We start from the raw sequence: 11,108 nt of genomic DNA, 5'->3' as shown, positions 1-11,108 counted from the left end.
GGCACGGCGGGGGATGGAGTCCGCGGGGCGGGGACGGTCCCGGGATTACACTGAGATCTCTACCCTGCAAGGACTACATCTCCCGTGATGCCTCGCGGCGGGGCCCCGCCCCCCTCGCCCCGCCGGGCCCCGCCCGTGCTGATTCACCGGGGCCCGGCCCGGGTGGGCCGCGGAGGGCGCGGCCGGGGCCGGGGGGAGCGGGGGGCGAGGGGGGACCCCGCGGGGGCCACCACGGGACGGGGGGAGCTGGTCGTGGTGCGGGGCAGCGCGGGGCACGGGGCGTGCTCACAGCCTGGTGTCACCACAGCCCTGACCCGCTCGCAGCGTGGGCTCACAGTCTGGACCCGCTCGGAGCCCACGCACACCACACGCAGCCCGTGCCCACCGTGCCCACTCACAGCCTGGTCCCATCACTGCCCTGACCCGCTCACGGGCCGGACTGACAGACTGGACACACTCACAGGCCACATGCACCATGCACAGCCTGTACCCACTCATAATCCAGAACCACTCACAGCACAGTCCCACTCATGGCCCAGACCTGCTCACAGCCCTGATCTGCTCACACCCTGGTCACACTCACAGCCTGGACCCTCTCACAGCCCAAACCCGCTCACAGCCTGGTCCTACTGACAGCCAGATCCCACTCAAAACCCTGATGCACTCACAGCCCAGATCCACTCACAGCCCAAACCCACTCACAGCCCAAACCCACTCACAGCCTGGTCTCATTCACGACCCAGATCCACGCACAGCCCAGACTTACTCACAGCTTGGACCCACTCACGACCCACCCAAGTCCACTCACATCCTGATCCCACTCACAACCCAGACCCCCCCACATCCCAGTCCCACTCACAGCCCAGGCATGGACCATCCTTCCATGGAGACCCTGCCTGTGGTGCTGTGCCTGGGGTCTGTGACGCCGTGATGGTGCTGGGCCAGGCTCTGGCGACATATCTTTGGGCAAACCCCTGCTTTCCCCCACCCCCTTTCCCCTGCCACGGGCTGGGGCCCTGACACATGGAGGAGAGCATTCCCAGTGGAGAGCAACGCTGGATAATTGATGGCAGCCAGCTTGGGCACACAGTGCACTTGCTCATCAATAACCCATGGGATAAAAGCACGTCTGCTCCAGCCATGCAGGGCTCCTGCTGCGTGAGGAGCACCATTTGGAGCCATAAGACATCCTGCTTTCCTAAAAAACCTATGGATAAAGTGATGTTGAAAGCAGGCTGCAGCACTGGGAGAAAGGAACAGGGTTTAATGTCTCCTGTTTTTCTAAAAAGCCTCTGGATAAAGCAACACTGAGAGGACACTGTGGCACTGGGAGAAAGGAAAGGGGTCTAATGTCTAATGAATGGCGCTGCACTGATCCCAATGGAAGCACTTTATCCTGCCTGGAGAGAGCCAGGCAGTGCTGGTGCATGGGAAAACACCATCCGTCACATGCCATGTGTCCCTGGCCCTTCCTGATGCCACTGTCCCCATGCAGATGCTCTGGGAGGTGTGAGGATGATCTCAGAGCACTCAGCCATCCCACTTGCTGATCCCCATGCCCTGAGGTTTCCTTCTGAAACCTCACAGGAACCCTTGGTGGCACCAGGACGTGCCAGTGTCTTCAGGGCAGTGCTGTGGCCACAGCCTGCTGTGGCTGTCCAAAACCCATGGCCACAGCCTCACCCACATGGGAGGGGACAAACTGGTTTGGGAATGCTGCTGGTGGTGCTTAATGATGGCGAGCAACGCCCTTTTGGGGTGAGATCTCCCTCTTTATTGTGGGTTTAGCACTGCTTTACAAAAAAACCAGAGAATCGTGTTACCTGGATTCATTTCACACAAAATCCTTCTTTGTTTACGGCTTCCCAGGACAGAAGAAATCCCCCCCCTCTGATAAATAAAACCAGAAACACGCCCGGATCCTCTGCATTTCCTCTGCAAAATCAAACACTGTCTTCCTTGCTCGCATCCCCGGCCTCACACCCCGCAGCGCACGTGGCTCCAGAGTGAGAACGGCCTTTGTGCCTGGCTTTTGTTTACTGCCCCAGCCATCCCAAGGAGAGCTCCCACGGACAAGGGCAGTTTATTCCTCTCCTCTGATAAAGGCTCATTCATTCTCCTGAGGGGGCTCGCCGTCATCTCTGGAGAGCTCCGCAGAGGGGTTGTGTTGTTTTCTCTCTGATGCCAGCTTTGGGAGAGAATTTGAGTGGAAAAGTGCGGAATGCAAGAGAATATTAGAGGAGTTTGGTCCCCAAATTGTTTTTTTTTTCAGCTATTGCTGCCATTTCTAATCAATAATCTGGAGGTACCTAGAAATTCCTTGGGGCGTCACTCAAGCCAAGCAGGACTATCAGATCTCTGCGTATGGATCAGAGCAGACTCCCTGCTCAATCCCCCTTTGGAGAGATGCTGCTACATTTGGGTTGGATATATGCAACCTCCTATCTTGGAAAATAAATAATATCATACTTTAGCTGCAATTCCTGGGTTCTCCTGGACAATATTGGACACAAGCCTGGACCTGAAGAAGTACTTGTGCACCTGGAAGATCCTCTGATTTCTCCAAATATATCAACAGTCCCAATAAAAACTGTTGCGTTTCCATACAAACCTTATGACTCCTATCTAGTATTTTCCATAAACCCAGCAGGTTCTCAGCCAGCTCAGCTCTGCCGATTTACAGTGACCCTGTTTTTGCCCCAAAACGAGCAAATAGTGATTTATTCCTGTCAAAGCACCAGAGCCATAAATACATTTCCTAACGCAGATGATTTTCTTCCCCATCACAGGTCAGAACAGGATATTCATAATGCTGTAAATTCTTCAGAATAGCAGTCTGGCTGTAATATTTATCTGCAGTGGATCCAGCCCCCTTTTGGGGCTCCCATGCATAAATCAACACCCCTCACAACAACTAATTCCTCTGTTTTACAGCCAGGGCAGCGGGGGGGTTGAAGGTTGGATGGTGAATGGGCTGAGTTAGAAGCTTCTGGTGGGCAGCTGGAGGTGTCACCTGGCTGGACATCACTAAATCCCCTTCTCCCACCTCTATCTGCTGGCTACAGACACCCCTTGGTGAGAGCCTGGGGCAGCTGCTGGGTTGGGAAATCACGACGACCCAAAGGATATGGGTCTGTTCTGCAGATGTCCCAGAAAAACCTAATAACCTCGATTCTGCCTACGGGATTAAAAATACTCCGGCGCATTCAAATGTGCCACTTTGTTAATTCCTGTGGCCTGGAAGACGAGTCTTTCTCTTGGCATTTTCTTGCTTTACCCGTTGCGTCTCGTCAATGCCTTGTGACACCGCGAGGGAAGGCAGGAAATTCTCTGTGACTTGGAGGTTTGCTTGGGTTTTAGCTGCTGACTGCTCCGAAAATGGAGCCAGAAATCCTCACCCCTTGCTTGCTGTGGGAGTGCAATGGCTGTGTGTCCCTTCCCATCTGCCCTTTCCCTCCATATCTGCTTGCTTGGAGGGAGGGGGATGCCATGGGGGCTGCAGGTGGTGCAGGTGTCCCAGCCTGTCCCCACGCCACGGGATGTCACCACGGGGGCACTGCCACATCTGCCTCACCTTACACTGACAGTGACCCAGTGCTTGGGGTCCTGCGTGTCTTCAGCCAGTGGGTGGCAAAGCTGGGCAGAACAGGGGACACAGGGTGGCATTCCCCTGGGCCACTGTGCTTCCCAGGCTCCTGCACAGCTCCAGGGCTCCCTGCCTGGGTGCTCACCCCAAGTCCTGCTGCCCAACTCCTGCTGCTTGAGTTACGCTGAGGAAGGTGCTGGCTGCCCAGGGAAGTAGTTTTGTGACTCTTGCAGTTGTGCTGGTGAAACACAAGCTGAGGAAATCTCTTTCAGTGTCTTCTTCCCTGAGGTTGCAGGACAACAGTGCCCTCATGTCCTCCCTGCCTGAATCCTTGCTGGGCCAGACTGCCTGTCCCCAGCACCCCAGCACCCCAGCACCCCAGCACTGTGGCCCCTGGCCCCTTTTCCACCTTGTTGCCCTGAGCCTGGCTGTGTGACACAGCAAGGGAGACATCCCAGGAGCAGGCCAAAGGTGTCCCCTCTTCCCTTGCACCCACCATCAGTCCTCCCCAGCCTCTCAGCTCGGTCCCAGCCCAGCACCCTCCACCCTGCCACACACCAGAGCAGGGGGGTCACACCAAACCCAAGGAAGGACCCCACCACCAACACCTGGGTGAGCTCAGGGGTTCACCAGCCCTCCCTCAAACACCCCAGAGCCAGAACACTGCCTCACCTGGGGCAGGAGGTGGTGGAGGAGCCATGGCTGCTGGGGCTGATGCCACACTGAGGGTGCTTTGCAAGGAGCTCCTTCCCCCTGTCTGCAGAGCTGCCGTGCTTTGTACCCAGTCCTGGCCTTTCATCTCAGCCTTTCAAAGCACTTTCTGAGCCCGAATTAATTCTGCTGCAGCAGCTGCCCTCCCGTGCTGTTTAGCATAAGCCCTGCCATGAAGCGGGGCTGCCCCTATCCCTCAGGGCTTCCAGGGATGGTTTTCCCTGGAACAACCTCAAGCCGGAGATGAGATGGTAAAACTCCCATCCCACCCTCCCCTTTTCCCTAATACCCACTGAGAACTGCTGCAATGCCCATGGCCACACCATCCTTCACTTGGAAAATCTCCCCACAGCCTTCCTCCCAGCCCCTGGGAAGATGCTCCCACACAGGATGTGTTCCCATGGGAAGCCAGGATGCCCTGGAGTGGCTGGGTTGTCATAGCTCACCCTGGGTGCTGGTGGGGAGCTGGGAGGACCCGGGATGCAGGATCCCAGCGGGAAGGTGGGCCGGGACCAGGCAGGCATGCTGCTTCCCTGCGGGGCATTAATAATTAAGCAGGCGCGTCGGGCTCAGATGGCAGCTCTTATTTAAGGAGCCAATATAAATACCGCCCAGACGGCACTTATGGAGCACCTAAAAAAAGCCCTGGCTCTCTCAGTCTCTCCAGAAGCAGCTCTGAGCTCTGCAGGGCCAGTGGGCAGCATTGGGCAGGGTGGTCACCAGCTGGGACAGGGCTGCTCCAGGCTCTGAGCCTGAGAAGTGGCAACATCTGGGGCCAATCCTCCAGGCGCTGCTCGTGCCTCAGTTTCCCTCTGCAGCAGGGACCTTCCTCAACCTTTCTCCTGTGTGGTGACAAGGCACAAAGGGCAGGGCTGGATGCTGAGCCCTGTGTCCTGGGTTGGTGGCACTGGGTGAGAGGTGGTGGGGAGGGGTCTCTGACAACCCACTCCCCACCTCTCTGGTGCCAGGGGAAAGCCACCCTGTGTTCCAGTGGTCACCAATTGCCTTTTTGTGTTTGTGCTGGCAGTCAGTGGCCCCCTGGCCTTGCTGTCCCCCATGTCACAGCTACCCCGGGACACCCCTCTTGCACCAGGATCAGGGACACGCATCCTCCAAGGACAGCCCCGTCCCTTTTTTAGAGACATCAGGATCCCCACCCCAGAGCTGCTCAATCTCTACTGAAGGGCAGGGGGTTGAGGAGGTGCGAGGCAGATGGGGAACACTGACACAGCCATGACCTGGAGGGGCAGTGGGACCCCCCAGCCTGGGCATCACCCCCACACCAGCATCCTGTCCCTGCAGGAGAAGGTGAGGAGCCGGAGGTGGGAGGGACAGGGCTGTCACAGCTAGCCTAGCCGCTTGCTGCAGTCCTGCTCGCAGCTCTGCAGCGTGACTCAGCACAGCCTCACAGCTCCCAGCCCCACCACCACGGCCTCCTCCTCCAGCCTGGAGGGGGATACACACTTCCCACCTTGCCTCTGCCCTCCCACAGCCCCTGTCACCCCCAGAGCCACCCCACCGTTCTGCTCATCCCTGTCTATCCCCACCCCAGGACCACCAGCAGCTCCTCAAGCCTCAGCACAGGCAGGGACCCCCCCTCCAGGGGCAAGCTGGGGCTCTGAGCAATGTGGAGTGAGCTGGGTGTCACTCTGCCAGCACCCATCACCTCCACCATGGCCATGGATCCGGCTGGATCTGGCCCTGTGGGTCTCCATGCCCAAAGCCTCAGTTCGGGATCTGGGGAGCATAGCACCAACTCCTGCTGTGGCACCTCTCCAGGCATTGGGAGAAAGGATTTGGGGTGCTTTTTCCTGGGGGGATTGGAGTGAAAGAGATGCCGAGTCACATAGAAAAGTCTGGGGATTTTTAAAAGGATTTTTTTTGAGCCCCACTTTGGGGTGTTTAGAGCCTGCCAGGATCAACTTCTCCCAGTATTTCTGTGCACATCCCCCCTGGCCATGCCCTGGAGGTTATCGGGAGATGAGGAGGGTGGGCAGAGAAAGCAAGCAGCACTGAGGAGGATGACTGAGCACCTCTAACCACTCCCACATCCCCAGGCTCAAGGGCGCTTGCGGGGCAGGACCCTGCTGTCTGTGCTGTGCCCCCGGGGACAGCCCATCCACATCCCCATCCCCGGGATGGCAGACAACAGGGCATTTGGGGTTGTGTAGCCGGAGCACCCATCCTGGGGGATGCAGATTGGATTAAACCAAGGGCCCAGCTGGCACGGAGCACCCGGGAGATGGCCAGACCCCCGCAGGGCAGCCCCTCACCCGCGGCATTGCTATGGGAAGCACCGCTGCCAGCAAATTGCTCTCCTGTCTCTCCCTCCAAACGGGAGCGGTGGCAGCGAGGCGGCAGCGAGTTGGCTTTCGCCAGCATTTCAGCAGCCCACGTGGGGTGGCTCCTGCCAGGGGAGAGAAGTAAAATTAAATATATATATATAAAAAAAAAAAAAAAAAAAGGCAAAGAGAGAGGAGGAGATGACGGATGGGAGGATTTGCAGCCGTGGCCGTTTGTCCTGGTGGAGGGAGCCCTGGATTCTGCAGGCACAAGGGACCTGCCGGTGCCCGTGGGCCGTGGGCACGCATCCCCCAGCACGGCTCGGCACGGCACGGCACGGCACGGCACGGCACGGGGAGCAGCCGTCCCCGCGGTCCCCCCGCCGCCCCGCTGCCTTTGCCAGCCGACTAATTGCGCCAGTGACTTTGCAGTTCCCAAAATAGCTCCTGGCTCCGGCGGGTGACGTCAGCGGGAGCCGCGGCGGCAGGCCCGGCAGGAGCAGGGAAGGAGGACGCTGCCGGGCGTGGGGTGTGGTGAGCAGCTCCTGCATCCCACCACGGTCCCGCTGGGTGACCTTGGCACCGTGGGCCGTGATCCCAAGGGAGCGAGGCTCGCAGTGCCGCAGGGATGCTGCGGGGAGCGCAAATCCTCATCCACCCCTTCGGAGGAGGTGGTCCAAGGATGTCCCTGCCCTGCATCCCTGCCACGTGGGTGCCCACATCCCCAGGACCTCTGGCCGCAGGGGGTGGGGCAGCCTGTTCAGAGGGGCAGATCTGCCCCTCGGTGCCCCCGTATGGTAAGGAATGCCCCCTCAGCCAGGGCAGCTGGATGCCTGCAGCTGCCCAGGGGTGCCAAGGGGTGAGCCAGGGCCACCCTCACGATGCCCCTCCAGGGAAACTGAGGGATGCAGGAGGATGCAGAGGCAGCAGGGAGAGCAAGGGGGGCACAGCGAGCAGACAAACAGAGCAGAGCTCAAGGTCACCCAGGTGCTGCTGGACACAGCAGAGCCAGGGATGCTCCCCGGGCCAGGGCTGCCTCGGGCACTGACTCACCCTGCGCAGGACAGTGCCCAGCTCCTCCAGTTACAGGCACAGATGGGATTGCCTTAACAGGGCACAGTGGGTGACAGGGTTGGCCCAGTCCTGAGAGAGCACCCCTGGGACTGGGCACACACACCCAGGCCCCTCCAGCCATCCCTGCAGTCTGCACCCTCTCCAAGCAAGGCATCCTCCATACCACTCCCCAGCCAGAAACACTGGCTTGTACTGGTCTCACACTGGTCCCAGAAAAGGATCCCCATCCCTCCCAGCACAGCCAGGCACAGCAATGTCTGCCCCAATTTCTGGGAACCAGAACTCCTGAGCCCCACACCAGCACTCAGCCAGAGGCTGGCTTATTATTCAAGAGCACGGCAAAGTAATTAAAGCCTCCTCCATTTCCCCTTGCTCATTTGTGCTCCTTCAGCCTGGATTAATGGGTCTCCTCTCCCCAGCACAGACTCATTCCTTATTCCTAATAGTCCATAAATCCCAGCCCCAAAATAACCCCAGCTTTTGCCTGGGCCTGCTGAAATATTTATTCTCTCCTCCCTGCTACCCCCCACACCATCCCCTCTCCGGGGATGGGGAGAGGAGCTAATCAATGGGATCGACCGGTGAGGAGCTGCAGCTGCTCTGGGCACCGGGAAACAGCTGATGTCGGCAAGAGGATAAGAGCTGGGCAGGAACCTCGGCTTATCCCGGCTCCCACGCAGCCGCTGCAGCCTGGCTGTGGTCCCAAGGCAGGATGCTCTCGCACCACTGGCATCCCCCGTGCTGATACCCTGCTCCAGAGCATTCCCCATGCTGATACCCTGCTCCAGAGCATTCCCCCTGCTGATACCCTGCTCCAGAGCATCCCCTGTGCTGATACCCTGCTCCAGAGCATTCCCCGTGCTGATACCCTGCTCCAGGGCATTCTCTGTGCTGATACCCTGCTCCAGAGTCTTCCTGTGCTGATACCCTGCTCCAGAGTATTCCCCGTGCTGGTACCCTGCTCCAGAGCATTCCCTGTGCTGGTACCCTGCTCTAGAGCATCCCCTGTGCTGGTACCCTGCTCCAGAACCTTCCCTGTGCTGGTTCCCTGTTCCCACCCTGCCTGTCACTCCCTGCTCCCATGGAGATGATGTCCAGCTTGGCTGTGCAGTGTCTAGGGGGATCCCTGTGGATCCCAGCCCACTCCAAGCTGGCTGCGGGAGAAAAGGCTGGAAGACAAGGGAGGCAGCTGCTGTCTCTCCTGGCTGGAAACCCTTTGCTTGCTGGATTGCAGGTTGCAGAAGGGAGAAGCTCCAGGAGAGCAGGACCTGTTTTCCCAGCCCAAAGCCAAGAACAGCAGGGTGTTGGGTAACACCAAAACCCAGCCTGGCTTTGCCGGCTCAAGGCACAGCCCTCAAGGAAAACAGGGAAAGCCCATCCAGCCTTACTCACCTTCCTCCCTGCAACACCCCAAGAGGCAGCAGCCTCCAGAGCAGCTCCTGGCCACCAGGTCCCTCCCCACCTCCCATAGCCATGGGGAGGAGTCGGCAAAGCTGGCGGAGCCCGCAGCACCCTCTGACCCATCCCCAGCTGGTGTGGGCTGCAGGGGGACCTGGGGAGTGCCGGGGACTGCTCTGTCCCCCTCCTGCTCCCAGCAGGACCCAGGCATTGCCCAGCTGTCCCAGAGGCAGGAGACAAGGAGGGGGGTGAGGGGGCAGCAGGGTGGGCAGCGGAGCGTGCAGGACCTGGGAAAGGAGAGGTTTTATTCACACACCACCTCCCTGCCCTTTCCCAGGGCCCCAGCAAGCCCAAGTCGAGTTGCACTGCTACAGCCTGCCTGGAAGATGCTTCCATGCCTCAGTTTCCCTTCCATCCCCTCAGTGATGGAAATCTGGCCTGGGGGCAAAGTGCTGGAAAAGCTCTGCCCACAGGAAGTGGAGGAGAGGCAGCCAACATCAGCCTTGGCATGGGGCCAGGGCCACCCCACAGCCCACATGACTGCCAAATCCACCGGGAACAAACCCACGGCTGGAACCAACCCTGAGCCTGGTGCAGCTCAGGGCTGTACCCCCAGAGCTGGGGTGGGGAGGGGTCTAAGCTGGGCTCTCAGCTGGGTGGGAGTCAAGGGATTTGCACCAATTTTTGGCAGCAAGAGCTGAGCCTTCTCCTCCAGGTTTGGGACATTGCCTCTTCCCCAGATATTTACTGCTGCCCGGGGCTTTGAGGGGGTGACAGGGAGACAAGTCAGGTCTCAGAGCACTTCCAAAGGGCTTTTATTTATTCACAAAACAAACCCAAACACATATAAGGAAAAATGGGAAAACCAAAAAGCCCAACCCAGGAATATGCACAGTCTATTATTAACAAAAGGATTGCACAAACAGAGGAGTGAGTGCAGCAGAGGGAGCAGCTGGGACCTGCTCTGTGCTGCTGCCCGAGCCCTTCCTCACCCTTACACCCCATCCATGAGAACACAGAGATCATTTTCCTGGTGTCCCATTAGGAATCAAACACTTGGTGGTGAAGGCAACTGGTACTGCAGGATGGATCCTTCCACCTGAGCTGGGAGGGAAACAGCCTTTACCCTAAAGGCATGGCACTGGGAAGAGACCAGGCTTCTGGGCCCCTTTCCTTGCTCTGGGAAGAGATTTGGGGTCTCCCCTATGGTTTTCCATCTGCTTGTGTCCTGTCTGCCAGCTCCCTGCCTGCCCTGGGCACTCTCACCTGCCCTGAGCATTATGGAGCTTATGGGACAGAGCAGTCAAAGCCAGCATGTCTGGATAGCACAGGATGGAGAAGGGTGGTGAGGCTACAAGGAGGCCCATCCTTTCCCACTCCCCAAGGGATTTTTTGGGCAGGTACACAGGCTGTGCTGAAGCCCCCCCGGAAGGGAAATCTCAGTTGAGCTCTCCTAAAACCCCACAGAGTTTGCAGAAGAAACAGGGGAAATGGGCATGAGGATTGCAGATGGCGTGAGATCCAATGCCTGCATTTCTGCTGCATGGAAATGAGGGAGGGATCGGTGTTTCTGACACCAAAATGGGAAGAAAAAGCTGGTATTGGGATTTCTGAGGGGTTTTCAAAGCAAATTGCAGAACAGCAGCAACTCGCTGCAGAGCCACTGGAACATCCTGGTGGGATTTCAGCCCCCTTTTTACATTTTCTGAGTGTAATCTAACGTCATTTTCACAGCAGAAAGTCCATTTTTCTCTCCTCCTCTCTTAATAGAAATGGCTGAAACCAACCAGATTTCACACCAAAAGTGGTTCTGTTTTTCCAGGGGGTGGTCTGGGGGAAAAAACCTTCAGCCAGTATTTCAGGAGCTGAGGAGAGCCCAGTCCTCACCCAGCTCTTCCCACCCTCAGAGCCCAAACACCCGCAGCGGACTCAACCTGTGCCCTCGTGGGGTGAGTGGGGAAACTGGGGCAGAGAGTGGGTGTCAGGGTTCAGCCCCTCTTTGTGGGCATCACCCCTGTCCCCCCCTTACCTGCGGGGGATCCCGGCGGGGCGGGCGG

This window comes from Manacus candei, unplaced genomic scaffold (assembly GCF_025592945.1).
Source record: "Manacus candei isolate 608988 ecotype Guabito, Panama unplaced genomic scaffold, ASM2559294v1 h1tg000076l, whole genome shotgun sequence".
Classification (NCBI taxonomy): Eukaryota; Metazoa; Chordata; class Aves; order Passeriformes; family Pipridae; genus Manacus; species Manacus candei.
This window is presented reverse-complemented; position numbering follows the sequence as displayed.